Raw genomic sequence first — 9882 nt, 5'->3', positions numbered from 1 at the left:
AGGCGTATGTATTAGGATTGCATTGTATTAGGTCTCAGGTGTTGTAGATTTTTTAAAAAACATTTTATGTTCATCTTAGAAGTATAACCGGAAAATTGTTCTTGGTAATTTGACTAGACAGGAAAAGATGGAGCGAGTGCTTTTTCATCTAGATAAAAACGTCAATGCTTAAATGCCCAAGTTCAGAAAAGACTTCTTTGTCACCTCGGGAGCAGTGAAGGACATGGTAGGGCCATGGAGATCCAGGCGGGTATAGGGAATGTCATCGAAGATGGAGCGGGAGGCTTGGAACAGCAGCAGCAATGGCAGCTGTGGTGCCCATCATTGCCTGCATTTATCCAGCAGGCACCGTGAGCCCTCTGAGATGCGACAAAGCATGAGGTCAGAGTTGAAACTGAGTTCTGTTTTGACCCATATTATATAAAATGAAGAAAATAATGTTTGTTTTTGTTTTTTGTCTTTTTGCCTTTTCTAGGGCCTCTCCTGCAGCATATGGAGGTTCCCAGGCTAGGGGTCTAATTGGAGCTGTAGCTGCCAAGCCTACGCCAGAGCCACAGCAATGCAGGATCCAAGCCGGGTCTGCGACCTACACCACAGCTCATGGCAATACTGGATCCTTAACCCACTGAGCAAGGCCAGGGATTGAACCCACAACCTCATGGTTCCTAGTCGGATTCGTTAACCCCTGAGCCACAGTGGGAACTCTAAAATGAAGAAAATAATGTAAATGTGCCCCACAAACTGCCTAACCAAGATAGGCAGCCAGAAAATATTTATTCAATTATAATCCAGTGCAAGTCATTCAACAAATATTTGAAGGCTGGTGTCCATGATTTTAGGCTATACTGAGTAAAATGACAATGTGGTTCTCGTTCTTCCTCCATGAGGAGAGCATTATATTTCACATGCACAGATAGACGATAGCACTCAATTCCGTATCGGAAGATCCAGATGCTAGTTTTTGTGCTGATTGGAACAAGAAATGGGATCTCAGACAAGACATCTAATGTCTGAGTATTTTTTTTTGTTTTCGTTTTTGTCTTTATGCCATTTCTTGGGCTGCTCCCGTGGCATATGGAGGTTCCCAGGCTTGGGGTCTAATTGGAGCTGTAGCCACCGGCCTACACCAGAGCCACAGCAACGCAGGATCCGAGCTGTGTCTGTGACCTACATCCCCAGCTCACAGCAACGCCAGATCCTTAACCCACTGAGCAAGGCCAGGGATCGAACCCGCAACCTCATGGTTCCTAGTCGGATTCGTTAACCACTGAGCCGTGATGGGAACTCCCTAATGTCTGAGTGTTATTACCTGAACCAATAAGATAGTTAAACTAGATTTTTATGTTTTTAGGAGCTAACTGTGACATGTCCTTATTTGGTGTAGCGTCTGTGACACTCAGTGTTGGGAGGACAGGTAGGCTGACTGGTTACAAAGGATAGCCTTTACATTTTGCTTGTAAATCCAGGTTGCCAGATTTAGTCCACGACGTCTTTTTCATCTTTAATTGTAGTCAGATGATCAAAAACCTGATTTTCACTCATGTGAAAATGATAATGACAAGAAAACCAATTTAGGTTTTTTGGTTTTTTTTTTTTTTTCCCCCCTGGGAGGGAAAACCATCACCAACAACCACAAATAGTCACATGGTTTCTTGCTTAGGAAGGAATCAGAGCTTCAAAAGCAGGCTGATTCCAGCCACCAGTTGTCACAGAAAGTGGGAGCCCTTACCACCTGAACCTGGCCAGCACACCGATTGGGACTTGAACTCACATGCTGGGACTCGAACCCAGCCAAAACCCAGATTGGGACTTAGACCCAGGCAGAACACAGATTGGGACCTAAACCCACGTTTCAAATTCGAGTTACTCACCCTGTGTCTGGATCACTGTGACTCAGGTTCCTCATGCCTCCGAGCAGAAGGAATTCAGTGAGAGACAAAGTGATAGGCGAGAAGCAGATTTCTTAGGATAGGACGCTTGTAAGAGATGCAAGCAGGCAGGCAGGAAATCTCTGCCTGAGGATCCGGTGGGCCACAGTCCTTCATCCAAGGGGCGTGGGGGTTGGAAAGGGCCGCCTCTTCCTTTCTGGGAGTCATAGCTCCTCCTTAGTATCCGGGAAGGTGTGTATTCAAATCAGCTGAAGAGCAGTCTTCAAACTCCTGCCCTTGGTCTGAATCTAAATGGAGGCCTCATCCCATCCCCCACCCAATGATCGAAGGCACCTCCACTAGTTAAGTGAGCCTGCCTTGTTCTGATGGTTCTCCTGAATTTCCAGTGGTCTTCCCACATCTCCTAGGTTTCCCTCTTTATCTATGATGCCCTATTGGGACTTCCCTAAAATCGTCGCGTGAGAAGCCCTTGTGGGCTGGCCCACCTCCTCAGAGATGCGTTCTCTTTTGCTTTCACTAACCTACATCTGTAGAGTCTGTGAGTCTTCCCCATCCTTACTTTTTTTTTTTTTTTTTTTTTTTTTTTGTCTTTTTGCTATTTCTTTGGGCCGCTCCTGCAGCATATGGAGGTTCCCAGGCTAGGGGTCTAATCGGAACCGTAGCCACCAGCCTACGCCAGAACCATAGCAATGCGGGATCCGAGCCGAGTCTGCAACCTACACCACAGCTCACGGCAATGCCAGATCCTTAACTCACTGAGCAAGGCCAGGGATTGAACCCACAACCTCATGGTTCCTAGTCGGATTCGTCAACCACTGAGCCACGACGGGAACTCCCCCATCCTTACTCTTTATCTGGGTTTCCACAGCCTCATGTGCTGTGTTCGCCAGACAGGTCAAGGTTTAAATGAATATTTTGCTGTGAAAGTTAATTGTTATTTGAAAGTTGATTGATTTTTCCAAGAATGAGCCTCTAAACTATATATCACGATAGCCAGAGCTCAGTAGTACTGATTCACCCAAGTACTTGCTGAAGCAGTGTAGATTTTGTGAAGCAGGTAGAGAGGCAAGTCTGGGGCCTTCATCCGAGGGAGAAGGCCGATGCAGATTGTAGAAGTCACAGGGACTTGGAAAATTACTGACACATTTTTTTAGCCTCTTTGGATTTAGTTAAGATTGAATTTCATGGAGTTCCCGTCGTGGCGCAGTGGTTAACGAATCCGACTAGGAACCATGAGGTTGCGGGTTCGATCCTTGCCCTTGCTCAGTGGGTTAAGGATCCGGCGTTGCCGTGAGCTGTGGTGTAGGTTGCAGACGCGGCTCGGATCCCGCGTTGCTGTGACTGTGGCATAGGCTGGTGGCTACAGCTCCGATTGGACCCCTAGCCCGGGAACCTCCATACGCCGAGGGAGCGGCCCAAAGAAATAGCAAAAAGACAAAAAAAAAAAAAAAAGATTGAATTTCATGAAGATTTGTAGGAGAAAGCCTTTTCCAGACCCAGATCATTAAGTACTTAATATTAATGCTAATTTTTAAAGAAAAATTGAATGTAATAGCTAATACTAAATGGTAAAGATGAAAGCCATACAAAATGGGATAAACTGTAGAATAGATTTCCTATTTGTCTCAGCGTATTTTCCATTCCTTTTCTCCAGAGGGAGTCACTTAATCTGTTTCTTAAGATCCATGATGTAATAATCTGTATGAATGTAGTTGTGTGTAAATATGTGTATTTTATTCTGTAAAAAAAAATAAAAATACAATTTCAAAAAAAACCAAATAAGTACTCAATATTATTCATAGGATTCATGACCTTTGAACACGTTGGTAATCCCACGGTCCAGAAGAGCAGTTCTCAAACTTCTATGTACACGTGTATCCCTCGGGCAGCTTATTAAACACATATTCTAATTCTTTGTTCGGGGGTGCGGATAGAGATCCTGCCCTTCTAACAAGCTCCATGTTGACCAACATGATGCCCATGTGGCTGGTCTTGGGGCCCTCCTTGAGTGGCACCAGCCTGCTGGGGTTACCCCAGCTGGTAGAAGGGAAAGAAGCACAGTTCTCACCTTGAACTTCTGACTGGGACTGTCTCTGGCCAGGCAGACAATTTTATTTTATTTTTTTTTTGCTTTTTAGGGCCTCACACACGGCATATGGAAGTTCTCGGGCTAGGGGTCTAAGCAGAGCTGCAGCTACCAGCCTATACCGCAGCTGCATCTGCAACCTACACCACAGCTCACGGCAACACCAGATCCTTAACCCACTGAGTAAGGCCAGGGATCGAACTTGCATCCTCATGGATACTCGTCTGGTTCGTTAACCACTAAGGCATAAAAGGAACTCCTAAAAATTTCTTTTTCACCTAAAGAATACAAGCCTGTATTATGATAATAAGGTAATACTTTTGAATTCTCTTGTTTTAAAAAAAATTCCCTGTTTTTTTTTCGGACTCACAAATAGGTTTGGGACGCCCTTGCCCATATCAGACAGGCCTGGAGTTTGCACAGCCTGGAATCTATTAAAGTTCTGGGGCCCTGGACAGGATATTTTGTCTGCAAATGTTTGGTGTTCACAATAGTGCTGTGAGGTGGAATACTACACAACCATTAAAAAGATGAAAATTTTGCCATTTGTGGCAACGTGGATGGACTTGGAGGGCATTATGCCAAGTGAAATGAGACAGGGAAAGACAGATATTGTAGGTTATAACTTATGTGTTGAATCTAAAAATACAACAAACTAGTGAAGATACAAAAAGAAGCAGACTCACAAATATAGAGAAAAAACTAGTGGTTATTGGGGGGCAATATAGGGGTGGGAGTGAGAGATACAAACTACTTAGTATAAGATACATTCAAGGATGTATTTTATGATGTGGGGAATATAGCCGATATTTTGAAATAACTGTAAATAGAAAGTAACCTTTAAAAGTTGTATAAATTTTTATTATTTAATTTATTTTTTTTAGGGGTGCACCTGCAGCATGGCCACAGCAATGCCAGAGCCAAGCCATGTCTGCGACCACAGCTCACAGCAACTGCGACTCAATCCTTAACCCACTGAGTGAGGCCAGGTATCAAACCCGAATCCTCATGGATATAGTTGGGTTCTTAACCTGCCGAGCCACCACAGGAACTCCTAAATTTTTAAAAAAGGAAAAACTGATAAGAGAGCAGAGACATAATTTATTTTAACTGACTACAAAGTGATTTTTAAAAATCTAAATATTATGCAATTTCCCCCCCAAATGCTGTCACAGCTCAAAACTTGGCTCATTTTGAATCCTGGAGTCCTATACTCTGGAGACAAATTCACTGCATAGAATTAGAGAATAATGTGACATGGAAAAAAATAAAAGAAAATAATAGTGCTGTGAGGCAGGCAGTGATGACCAAGGTTCAGAGAAATGATTTGCCCAAAGTGGCAGTGATGGGTAAATAATGAGGAAGCGCACAATGAGCATTCATTTCCCAGGAAATTTGCATATATTATCGCATCATCTCAAGTCCCCTGCTTGGCTTTGCTGTCTCAGGCGCTCCTCTGAAGATTTCTCCTCTAGATTTCCCTGACACCCAGGCTGGGGACCCACAGGGCTGATCCTGGGAAACAATAAATATTTATTTATTTATTTATTTATTTATTATTTTTTTTGTGTTTTTGCCTTTTCTAGGGCCGCTCCTGCGGCATATGGAGGTTCCCAGGCTAGGGGTCTAATAGGAGCTGTAGCCGCCGGCCTATGCCAGAGCCACAGCAAAGCAGGATCCGAGCCATGTCTACAGCCTACACCACAGCTCACGGCAACGCTGGGTCCTTAACCCACTGAGCAAGGGCAGGGATCGAACCCACAACCTCATGGTTCCTAGTTGGATTCGTTAACCACTGTGCCACAACGGGAACTCCATGGGAAATAATAAATATTTATAGTAGGGGAAAAGTGGGAAGGGAAATGCCCGTGTGCTCATGCATCATGAGAAGCCAGGGCTTCTCTTTTTTCCTCTTTCCTCTTCTTTCTCAATTACCTTTTTTTCCTGACCCGGGTGAAACACTTAGATGCCGAAATCCACCTGTAATGATCAAGATGACCACCAGAGGGAAGCATGGGACCATGGCGCTCTTCTGAACATAAACGAGTGCTTCTAATAAGCGGGCTCTCTCTGTCAAACATCAGAATCTTGGGTACCCAATCCTGCCTGCACATTAGAATCATCTGACGAATTTCTACAAAATCACGGGTGCCTGGGCTCCGTCTCAAGCCGATTTCATCTTATATCCCTGGGGCTGGGGAACAGGTGCTGCTAGTCTTTAAGTTGCTCAGGTGACTGATACATAATGGGTTGAGAATTGCTCATGGAGAACCCTGAGTCCTGAGAACTGTGAAGGCTCTTAGGAATCACCCAGCCCAGGTGATCTCTCCCATTTCACAGCTTCAGACCCAGAGAGAGGAACAGGCTTAGGGATCATTGGAAGGCAGTGCCCAGGACTCTGATGTTCAGCCTATACTCGTTCCTCCACAGCACATGCTCTCCCATGTTTACAATGGGCCTGGGCATCAGATGACACCAAGGAACAGCTCTTCCCTCCCCTCTGATCTTAGAGTTTGTGGTCCCTGGTCCAAGAAGTGCTTCATCCGTGGAACAGTTAAGGACTGATCTGCAGAAATCAACTGGAGAACTACCCCAGCCATGCGGGTGCTGAGGTTGGGAGCTCATGTGCTCTAGGAAACCGAAAGAGGAAGGGGGAGTGAGGGCAGCTACAGTCAAGGAAGGCTTTCTGGAGTTCCCGTCGTGGCTCAGTGGTTAACGAATCCGACTACGAACCATGAGTTTGCGGGTTTTATCCCTGGCCTTGCTCAGTGGGGTAAGGATCCGGCGTTGCCATAAGCTATGGTGTAGGTTGCAGACGTGGCTCAGACCCCGAGTTGCTGTGGCTGTGGTGTAGGCCAGCGGCTACAGCTCCAATTCTACCCTAGCCTGGGAACCTCCATATGCCGCAGGAGCGGCTCAAGAAATGGCAAAAAAAAAAAAAAAGGCTTCCTGGAGGTGAGGCACGAGTGGAAGACCAGTTGGATTTCAATGACCACCATGGATGGAGGGAACCACATTCCAAACCAGAGGACAGGGACAAATGAGGGGCATTGACCGCGCCCTGTGAGCCAACAGGAGGGGCAGAGGTGAGGCCTGAAGAGCAGTGGCATTAACTCCGCAGAGAGAGAAGGGGGCATGGCCTGTGGGCAGAGGCATCTCCAGATAGAGGAACCAAGGCCTTTTATGCAATGTCCTAGATTTCAGCTTAGAAAGTAAGGAAACATGGATGGAAGGGGCGGAGGTGAGCTGGCCCTGGAAAGACGCAGGTGGGGGTGGGGGAAGGATGGTCTAGAGGCCCAGAGATGAAGGTGTCTTGGTGGGGGGTGGGCATCCAGGGAACTCTCTTAGCTTCATCCTTTTCTGGGTCCTCAGAACCTGAAAAAGATATGACTTCTGGAAAGCATCCTGGAAGGAATTACTGAACAGAATGGAACGTTTAAGGAGAAGAAGGTTCTCAGCAGTGGGTTGTGGCCAAGGACAGGGTGGTAGAAAGATGCGGAGGGAACAGAGAGCCATTTGGAGAGTAGCGGGACCCGTGTCCAGAGGCTCTTCTAAGTCCCAGAGTTTATGGGGCCATCAGAACTGTCCTAACCTCAGGGCAGCAGGACCCTGGTGTTCAGAGGAAGGGGACCTCCCCTTCCCCCCTTCTCCTCTAGTTGGGGTATTCTTGGGGATCCCCAGAAACCCCATGTTAAGAAAGTTCCAGAAGTCTAACCCCTCCCCCCACCCCATCCTCACACATCTTTATAGCGCTTTGTCACAAAGCTCTTTGCTATAGTGTTTGCCATGACGTGTCCAGTTCTGCCCAATCTAGCCACCTCTCTATGGGATAATGGAAGCTCTGGGATCATGGACCGTCTCCTTTTTTGCTTGGAGGATTCCTCCCACCCCTGTAAGCCCTGTTCTGGCTTTATACCACATGGCACTGGTGGCATGTGCCCTCTTCCTTCTTCCACGACATCTGGTCATCACATAGGTACACACTCCACTTCCCCCAGCACTGGGCGTTCCTGGAAGAGACCTCGTTCAATGGGGTCTTCCCAGGGGTGGGTGGGTTATATCCTGCTCTTAAGCATCCTAGCAGGTCACATATTTATATATGGGGTGAAGGGGGGCAAGGAGAGGTGCCAGGTAGCACTGCCCTCTGTTTATAAGGCAACACGAACTTTGCAGAACCCAGTCTGCTGTCTCTTCCCGTGTTCATTGGAACCTCCTGAGGTCAAGTCTTTCTTTATTAGGAATCAGCTGCCCTGGGATGGCCCTACCTGTGCCGCCAGTCAGTCCAACAGAGAAATGGAGTTTTTCTCTCAGACGAGTACCGGAGGGTAAGCTTTTTTTTTTTTTTCCTTCCCTTCGCACTTTGGGACATGGGCCAAGGAGAGGGGAATACTGGAATTGTTAAGCAGAGGGGAGTTATTCCAGTAAAGGCCAGTTTGAGCCCTCAACATGCAGGTGGAAGGCCGTATGGGTACTCCCAGCCTTTGTGCGTGCCGGGATGCTGTGCACGGTCAGGGGGAGCAGTCACGGATTCCACGTTTCCCTTTGGTGTCCTCCCTCCTGTTAATTAGGAAGATCTGGCAGCTCTTGAAAACATCACCTTCTCAAGGTGGCATCACTGCTCTGTCCCTCCTTAGGGAAGATCTGATCCCTGGTCTTTCAGATTCCACCTGTCCTCAACTCAGCTTGAGGCCCAGGCACTGCCATCTTCATAGCAATGGGTGCAGGCATCTGCCTGCATGAGGCTGGCGGTCGGGGAGTTTGGTCATAACTTTGAGTCATTGAGAGATTCCCTCTGTTTTCCATTTCTCTTGAAGCAGCTGAAAGCCCACTTTTATCTTCCCCTTATTTCTGTAGATAGAGGAGGACCTTAAAAATTTATTAAATTGGTGTCCATGGAACCAAACAAGGTACATATACAGCTTCCAAGGGAGTCAATCCACTGATATTTATGTAAAATTGTGTGTGTGTGTGTGTGTGTGTGTGTGTGTGTGTGTGTGTAGGCTTCTTCGAGGGAAAATGATTCAGAACGGTTGCCTGAGACTTAGCAACTACTGAATAAGCCCCAGGAAAGGCTGGCTTTCCTCCTTAGTGGTGGAAACGAGATGAAGAAGATATCTGGCCTCTCCAGTTTTTGTTAATATTGTGCTGGAGGCCCCAGCTAGTGCAAAAAGGCACGCCGATTGGAAAAGAGAGACCAGAACTTTATTTACAGATGATAATGACCATGTATGAAGAAAATCCTAAAGAGTCTTAAAAAAATAAATCTACTAGACTATCAACTGAATTTAGCTGTATCACAAAATACAGGGTTAATGTTGCAAAAATCAGTTGTACTTCTTCTGTACATTAGCAATGAACCATTGAAAGAGGAAAATTTTAAATACCACTTATAAAAGCGTCTAAAATGTGATGCACACTAAAGGAAAATTTAATGAAACATGTAGAAAACAGACACCATGAAAACTATAATGCCATGCTGGGAGAAAATAAATGAAGATATATGTATGAGGCTTATGAATTAGAAGACTCAGGACTATTAGATGATATTTCTCCCCAAGCTGAGTTAATGCATTTGATGCAGTTTCAGTCAGGATCCCAGCTGGCTTCTTTTTGTTTTTTAGAAGTTGGCAAGCTAAAATTTATGTAGACATTCAAAGGTCAAAAAATAGCTAGAACATTTTAGGAAAGAACAAAACTGAAGGATGTAAACTGCCCAATTTTAAGACAATGTAAATATACAGTTTTCAAGTAGGTTATCATAGGCTTAAGTATAAAATAGAAATCAAAGGAATATCGTCTAGAAGTGGACCCATAACAATTGGGGTTTTCAATTAAAGTGCCAAGATAATTCAGTGGGGGAAACGATGGCATTTTCAGCAGATAGTGCTGGTGAAGTGGTATATTTGG

The sequence above is a fragment of the Sus scrofa genome, chromosome 2, assembly GCF_054392235.1.
Source record: "Sus scrofa isolate SSC_HxYL_T2T_F1_AM1 chromosome 2, Sscrofa_HxYL_maternal_Yorkshire_Landrace_v2.0, whole genome shotgun sequence".
In the NCBI taxonomy this organism is placed as follows: Eukaryota; Metazoa; Chordata; class Mammalia; order Artiodactyla; family Suidae; genus Sus; species Sus scrofa.
This window is presented reverse-complemented; position numbering follows the sequence as displayed.